Here is a 7,500-nt window from a genome sequence, read left to right as displayed (position 1 = left end):
ATATTGCTGCATATGAAAATGAGAATAAAGACCGGGAATACACAGAGGAACAAAAACCGTTACAATAACAATGCTAATGAGAAGATAATGATGATAATCATGACAGCAATGTTACCAACTAGGAATCAACGAAGACAAAAAGGTAAACAGACAACAATGGCTTTAAATACAAAGAGAAGAGCTAAAGACAGCAGGCGGAAGATGAGAGGGTTTGATAAAGACGTGGGAGGGAACAAGCAAAGGAAATAATCACGCATAAAAGACCAGCTAAGAAAGGCAAGGAAGGACGAGAAGGAAAACTGCTAAAACAAAAAGATAATGTAAATGATGAGCATAAAAACATGAAGGGAGAGAGAGAATGCAAACGAAATACCGACGAGCGGCCAGCATTATTATCCGCACCCGGAGGAAGCCGTGTCTGCGGCACACGTGTACAACTTCCTCCCTCCCTCCCCACCCCCACCCCTCTCGCTTCGTAACTGCGCACATGAATCCGCGACGCATCTGCCAATCAGGTCGCAATCGGCCCACCCACCCTTCGGGCGCCGCTCACGCTACCGAAGCGCGCCCCGCCGCCGCCGCCGCCCGCGAGAAAGCTCGGAGGCCGCTGAAGCCCAGTCTCTCTCCTCTTGGCCGCACGACAAAATGATTGCAACTAGGGCGGGCCGGGGAGGAGGCGGAGGAGGAGGGAGGAGGGGGAGGGAAACGGACGAGGAAAGCGAGGGGCGGAGATCGGCAAGATAAGGAGGTTTGACCAACGGCTTTCCTTCTGAGGGGCGAGGCCTACTGATTTTCGTCAAATGCATGAAAGAAAGAAAGAAAAGTAATAAAACTGCAAACGAAATATAAGGAATGTTGATGTTGCAATTGAATTGAAACGCAAAAACATGGGGGCGTTGTTTCGGCAACAATAAAACAACTATTATTCAAACAGAGCATTGATTTAAAAATCGTAGCAGCAATAATAAAACGACCATATAGCACCGATGATAAAAGGTCAGAAAATGCCCAAAGAACCAGAAGCAAAAAAAACCAAAGAAACAAACAAGTAACTGTTGCTCCCACCTGCAGCACTCTACACACCCCTCGCCCCACCACAAACACGGGGCCCGAAATCACATCCCGCATACTTGATGAAGCCATCATGTCGCTAATTAATTAGTACTACTAAGCATCTGTCACGCCCGCCCGCCAGCCCGTTCCCAGGAATACAGCACATCGAGTACTCTCACGAGACCTAATCTACGGGAGGTTCTCACGCCGCCAGGCTCGCTGGAACAACTGGTCGGCGGGAGACGACGTCCGCCTTGCGGCCGTGACGGGTCCGCGGGGCTTACCGGGGTCGTAACGGAGTGCTTCTGCGTTTACTCGATGCGAAAGGGTGTTGCACGATACTCAGCAGCCCTATGCAAAACATCAGAGCGAAAACAAGAGCCCCACATGTAGATTAATAAGCGTCACACGCACATACGAACACTTGCGTGTGTCGAAGTAAAACAAATAATACGGAAGCTCAAATTCCAGACACAAGGACATCTCTCCTCGCATCCCGTTCTGAGCGACTAAGTGCAGGCAGTTTAATGGGAGAAACCTCGCTTATCTGGACTCCCTCGCCACCCAACGCCGCCGCCCGGCTCCTTAGCAAGGCTTGCTGCAGACCGCCCATTCGCCCAGGTGTTGCTTCACCTCGCGGCCGCAGGTCTCCGTCCGTCGCTCTGGCCACGGCCATGCACAGACTCGTGGGCAACACCTGGGCTGCCCTGGGCTTTCTCTCCAACCTCACTCCGGCTGGTCTTGCGTCGACACTGTTACGGATGTTTATGTTCACTTTTACTTTTACTCCTCTTAACCCTCTCCTCTCCTCCGAACTCTCCCTCTCGATATCTCTCTCACATCAAGCAAGACCAGCTTCAGACAACCGACCGCGCAACCTGACATCACAACTCTCATTGAAAAAGGAGCAAGCAAGGGCGTGATAGCCATCCGGAGCGATGACAGGACGGGCGGCCCATTCATTCGGCCGCTCTGCCAGCGCTTCCAACTGCCTCCGTGTAATAATGACTTGTGGAAAGCGAAGGGTCGCAATTCCCCGGTAGATTCCGTTCGATTTTATTTCATTTTTTGTCTTTCCTATCAGCCATTACTTATTGGTCAAGTTTTTTTTACACGAGAATGTTGATACGTCAAGACGAAATGGTCAACTCTAATCTCCACTCAATTTACACTTAATCATACCGACTAATTTGTTGGTTCTTATCTCCTCATCACATACATTTGCATAATTTCCTCTTTACCAGTCATGTGTGCACTAATGGAGGAATGGGGGAGGAAGCTTCGCACATACTCAGACTAATGAAAACGGCATAATCAGCTAAACAAAACAAACAAACAAAATAATAATTCCCCCCAAAACTCTGCCTGAAAACTTTGCTAAATGACCCGAGATACCCCCCATCCCCTCCGACACACACAAAAAAAAATCCGTGACGTTTTAATCCAGTTTGGAAGTAAATTACCATTGGTATGCAATTAACTTTTCTAGTTAAGAAATTACAGTTTAACTTTGTTTACTGGAACTGCCAATAATCCCGCGAAAATAAACAACGCTGATCTATTTATGCAAACGAGTCAACGAGGCGCACTTCGGCTGGTGTTGCAGCAGCAGTCCCTGGCACTGGCTGCCCGCGGACGCCGGAAGTGCATGGTTTGGAGTCGATTTCCCTCTTACGGTAAATATCGTCGCGATAACGATGAAATATTATAGATATGAACCTGTAACTACTGCTGCTGCTCCTACTACTACTACCTCTACAAAATTACTACTACTAAATAATAATAATAATAATGATAATAATAATAATAAAAACAGCAATAACAATAATAATGATGCTAATAACAATGATAGTAATAATAATAACAATACAAATAACAACAACAACAACAACAGCAACAACAATGATAATGATAATGATAATAATAATAATAATAATAATAATAATAATAATAATAATATAAATAATATATAAATTAAGACAATGATAACCATAAATACAACCGACAATAAAAGTAACAATTAACAATTAAATCAAATTATAATACACTAAATCAAATAACAGTAGTAATTACAATGATGACAATAATGGAAGCAAACACATCTAAGAAAACAACAACAGGTGCTTAATGTTACTTAATATTACATCCACGAAATATAACAACACCAATAATAACAGTAATGACAATAACGAAAATAATAACCATTATTATTATCAATAATAATAATATTTGCATAATTAAAACAATAACAATAACCACTATTCACTGATCAGACTGCAAATAATGCAATGAATAAAATAAATAAAAAAAACAATGGTTTCTACTTATACTAAAAACTTTAACAATAACAATATCAATGATAATGATAATGAATAATAACAATAAATGAACAGCAATAGTAGCAATTTTTTTTTACTATAATACCATGGTATATCCATTTAGAAGACGAAACGAAGAAAGAAAAAGAAAAGAGAAAAAAAAAATATATAAAAAGCCATACAGAACAGACTGAACTGCTGTGAATCCCCATGTAATAAAAAAATAATTACTAACTAATGCTCATAGACCCATAACTTCCACTGTGTTAATCACAATAAATAATAAACATTAATCAATATAATCATGACGAATAGCACAACTAAATCATCTCCTCAGGGAATCTTCAAACCTTTCCCAACATTATCTGAGTAAATGTAATCTGCCGGAACAAACGTTTATGGACACTAAATTACTAAATGCTTTGGGAACAGAGTGAAAAAAAAGTTAATTTTCACCACTAAACTGCAACAAATGTCCATCATTCTTAATTCAAAAATATCCTAGGATCAATGAGTGAAGACTGCACTAATTACTGGTTAAGCCTCTAGAGGTTAAGACTCATAAATAGGTAAGATGTAAAGACAACCTTTATAAATATTATCACACTAGACTCCATAGATATTTACCACAGATCAAATTTCATTTTCACTTGTCATCTTATAATTCCATTACAAGAACAATAAATCAATAGAATTCAATTTACTACAAATTACCTTTAACTAAACATTTGGAAAAAATAAAAAAACAAAAATTATAAAACCAATTACAATATCTATAATGAACTCCTACTGCAACAGCACACTATTACTTGAAATTGAAGAAAAAAATAAGGATATGTATAAATCTATATCTAGTAGTGCCCTGTATCTTTTTGGCTCCATTTGTACCTAACAAAAATCTGGAAATATTCCCTGCAAACTTTAAAAGCCTATTCTTACTATATATGCACATTCTCTCTCACTCACTCACTCACTCACACAAATTCCACTCTATTCTACTTACTCACTCCACTCTATTCTACTTACTCACTTCACTCTATTCTACTTACTCACTCCACTCCATTCTACTTACTCACTCCACTCCATTCTACTTACTCACTCCATTCTACTCTACTTACTCACTCCACTGTCAGTCAACCACTCCCATTCCACTCCACTCCCTTCACCTCACTCACTCAAGCACACATACACTTGACTCTTTTGATACAAAATCTGTGTCAACAGAAAGGGTATCCAGCTACAAAACACTGTAGTTTTTCAATAAACTTGCTAAAATACACTTTTATTCCCAAATCCTTAATATTTTTACTTAGTACCATAACTCCACATAAAAACATTTCCACACCCTGCAAAACAAAATGCACTAGTTGTACTGAATAATAGCCAAATAATATTATTAATTAGACCCTATGGATAAAAAGTTGTGAAAATAAAATGCAGACACATGGATAAGTAACCAAGATAGCTTAAATAGATTTTATGACTTTCCGTGAACTACATTATGTGAACAATATGTCACAAAGCTTTGTTGTGCTAGAGCATAATACAACTAATACCCTTTGTAAGAGTGTAGGTTACCAAGCACTTGTATGTATTCAAACAGGGCTGCTTATGAATGTCCAACTCCTGTCTGAGGGCAAGTCAATGACCAGCATTCAAAGTTAGGGTTAGCAGGGAATACTTTAGTGGCGAAAATTGATACTGGAACACATGAACAGGAATTATGACAGTTTCCATAACCATAAAAATCCTAAGCATATCTTTCCTTTTCTTCAACTTTTGTTAATCTAATTCAGAAGCCTTCTCTGGATACCCAAGCTTTTAGAAAATTAGGTTCAATAAACAAGTAAACATCCCCCAATCTATCTAGGCTATCTAAATAATACACCAGGGGTTGACAACCCACATCCCACAGGTTGGATCCAATCTGCAGTCATCATCCTTTGCCCTGCCTGTTACCTAATATTTAGACATTTTCAAGCAACATTAGGTCTCAGAATGATTGCTGTAAGTATGTATTCTTGAGACATGATATATATTGCTTTGATAAAACTTTTAAAACAAGTTCATTATGTTTTATTATCATCATTTCTATCTAATGACTTCTGGGTTCTACGATAAACAAGGAAGCTGATCTTTGTACTGGCATAATATGCACTTCATAAGCAGATCACTATGATCACAATGATTATCTTTGCATCTGATATTTTGTAAATCACATTATATAACAACCATGACAAAGTGATTTCCCATCTGAAATCTCTGATGCCGTGAATATGTGAAGGAGTTCAGGCTTTGAGTGCAAAGTGATTCTCAAAATTTACATATTAATAGCAACAGCTTCTCATTCTAGCCCTCAGTGCCCCTAACATAGAGAAAATTCTGACTCATACACTCCTGACCCCTAAGGTTCAAAATAAAAAATTAGGTTTTATGGGGACCAAGACACTGAATAAATATTATATGAACTTATGACAGCATTGTAGTCTTACCATTCTCTTAACTCAGGGTTTTCAAGACAAGAAAAGAATACTATCCTGCATCATGAATACCTTAAATTACATCTACTTAATCAAAGTTGTATAGCATATAGCCTACTATACATTTTTTTAAATTTTGAAATGGAAAGGCTATCATCTCAAATCAGTCATTGAGGCTGTTTTATAATATGCTACCAGGTCAATGTCACTTTTAGATTTTTATCCTGTTAAAACATTAGACTGAATCTGCCACAAACCTTCTTGCAACATGTATCTTGTACACCTTCTTGGTAATTAAAAAAAAAAATAAAATACAACCAGTCTCAGCAGCATCTTACAAAATCTACATAGTAGAGGCTCATTGTTTTTTGTCAGAACATGAAGAATGAAGACAGCAGTGTTACTCCATGTTATCCTGTTCTGGCTAATTCCCAAAGCAACACATTAAATAAAGGAATTAAACAATCAGGTTGCTCTTGCTGGCTTATTTAATGCAAATTTCACATATTCTAAACCCAATTACATTTCCTTGTTTGTGCTTTTCCCTCACATATTATCATCTGGATGTTATCACTCCTCCCTAAAAAGGCATGAGTAAGTCTAATGATTATCTATTTGACACTCATAAATAATCTGATAAAGCTCTAAAAATATATAAAGGCAATAATAACCTCCTGATTTATGCCTTCTGTAAGAACACTTTCATATAGATCAGTGGATCCAGAATTCTAGGTAACCAAAAATGTTAAGTCTTTCTCACAGTAACCACACGACGTCAAAGATATCTCGTGCTACTTCTCTTCATACCAAGAATATTGTATGCCATACAATGTTCTTCTATCCCAGATCTTACAAACAGAGCTTGTTCAAAAACCAAAAGATTGGACTATCTTAATAAGTAGCTTCCACCACTATGATTTGGGGAAGCAGTGAGTTGTAAGAAGAGAAGACAAATACAATAAAAGCCAAGATTAAGTTCAAAAAGGTGTCATGGGTGCTAACCTGCACAGGCCCTCATTATAATAAGTCACTTGTATATTAGCACAACTTTGAAAGTAAATGAAATATCACCAATACGAACAAAAATGCTTCTCAACGTTTTGTCACAAACGTAACACCTCTATGTAATATAAACATTCACCTACAAGCAGGCATGATGTCCCACAAACATAATAAAAAAAAAAATGTCCAGAGATATTTTACATTTTACAATGCAATGCAAATAACCCCCATAATGACTCAAATTACACCTATTAATACAATTAGATGCATTCCAAACACTTCATAAAACATCCCCACCCTAAGGAGTGCCCATTTTTTCTCTTGGCTTTAATACGGCTTTAAAAAATTCAAGATGACTCAATGTAACATTTGATATAGCACTGTCAAACTGATGAACAAGTGGAGATCTCTGCTGTCATTTACACCGTGAGTCACCAAAATATGATTCACTCTTGGCTTGTATCTACAATTACCATTAAGAAAAAAAAGTAAAAACATTTTCATTTATAATTTCTTTACTATATGAAATTGCATCTGACATTTGACATGCAGGTTTCATACAACACACACAAAACATGTATATAAGCAGTAAATGAAACAAACACAAGCAGAGTCAATAGTTATAAGAGAAGGTTCGTAAAGTAAGT

At 37.9% G+C, this 7,500-nt stretch overlaps 1 protein-coding gene across 3 annotated transcripts in view; it reads right to left on the bottom strand.

The window, feature by feature from the left end:
• LOC125046927 (protein lap4-like) overlaps positions 1–7,500 on the bottom strand; it is a 79,815-nt gene that overhangs the window by 71,588 nt on the left and 727 nt on the right. The gene's annotated exons all lie outside the window — the stretch shown is intronic.

This window comes from Penaeus chinensis, chromosome 39 (assembly GCF_019202785.1).
Source record: "Penaeus chinensis breed Huanghai No. 1 chromosome 39, ASM1920278v2, whole genome shotgun sequence".
Classification (NCBI taxonomy): Eukaryota; Metazoa; Arthropoda; class Malacostraca; order Decapoda; family Penaeidae; genus Penaeus; species Penaeus chinensis.
Note: the sequence above shows the minus strand (reverse complement) of the source record. Positions and strands in the feature narration are given on the sequence as shown.